This window comes from Bison bison, unplaced genomic scaffold (genome assembly GCF_000754665.1).
Source record: "Bison bison bison isolate TAMUID 2011002044 unplaced genomic scaffold, Bison_UMD1.0 scf7180017864156, whole genome shotgun sequence".
Classification (NCBI taxonomy): Eukaryota; Metazoa; Chordata; class Mammalia; order Artiodactyla; family Bovidae; genus Bison; species Bison bison.
Window position 1 is genome coordinate 838,088 of NW_011494728.1, and position 1,342 is coordinate 839,429.

Here is a 1,342-nt window from a genome sequence, read left to right on the forward strand (position 1 = left end):
AGTGAAAAGTGAAAGTGAAGTTGCTCAGTCGTGTCCAACTCTTAGCGACCCCATGGACTGCAGCCTACCGGGCTCCTCCGCCCATGGGATTTTCCAGGAAAGAGTACTGGAGTGGGGTGCCATTGCCTTCTCTGTATATTTTGTCCTATCTCCTTTCAAAGAGAAAGGCTGTCTTTCTGGGTGCCTGGTGTCCTCCACCAGCATTCAGAAGTTGTTTTGTGGAAGTTGCTCACCATTCAAATGATCTTTTGATGAATTTGTGGGGGAGAAAGTGGTGTCCACATCCTATTCTTATGCCATCTTGGGCTCCTTCTAATTTTTCTATAGACAGGAAACTAGCCACCATTGATGGAGACCTTATCCAATATCCTGCCCACATTCTGTCTTCTGCATATTCAGTAATATTCTGTGGAGAAATCCCGGGACTGGGACTCAGTTAAAAACTGCCATTATGTGTACAACTCTAAAGGATTTATATACTGTCATCCTGCATGCATGCATGCTAGGTTACTTTGGTCATGTCTGACTCTTTGCGATCCCCATGAACTGTAGTTGCCAGGCCTCTCTGTCCATGGGATTCTCCAGGGAAGAATACTGAAGTTGGATTGATATGCCCTCTTCTAGGAGATCTTCCAGACCCAGGGGTTGAACCCACATCTCTTAGGTCTCCTGCATTGGCAGGCGGGTTCTTTACCACTAGCACCATCTGGGAAGCCCCTATCACCCTGATTCATACTCAAATTTTTACCAATTTCTTTATGTTTAAATTCTTTGGTCTTCCTCTAATACTTTGTTAAACATGAGTGTGTACATGTACTATCTTTCCTTAGAGGTACCTGTATTTCTTTAAACTTTAATCAAATTTGCTGATCTCCCATCTCAGTTCTCAGACATTTTCAAGAAAAGTTATGATTTTGTAGATTATCCACGTTATTACACAGGTGGGATATTTCCTACTCACTTCATTTTAAGTGGAAGTCAGTAGTCTGTGCCTAGATTTTTATATTATTATCCCTCTGTCTTTCAAACTCCACTGCAACTCTGGAATTAGTTCAATACCACCTCAGTATCTACCTCAAAAATTTAGGAATCCAATAAAACTTCAGTGTGTGAGGATCCCATGTAATTCAAATGAGAAGTAAAAAAGAGTATCATTTGAAAATTTTAATTTCAGAAAGATTCAAAACTAATTCCCAACTTTATAGCATATTCTTTTCTTGGTATCCGATTTTGATTGTTTCATCATCATAATCTAAATCTATTCACAAGCAAATTATAGACATATACAGTATTTTAAAATCTATCTTCAGTGTATTCTTTTTTTTCCCTATAATGCACCTCA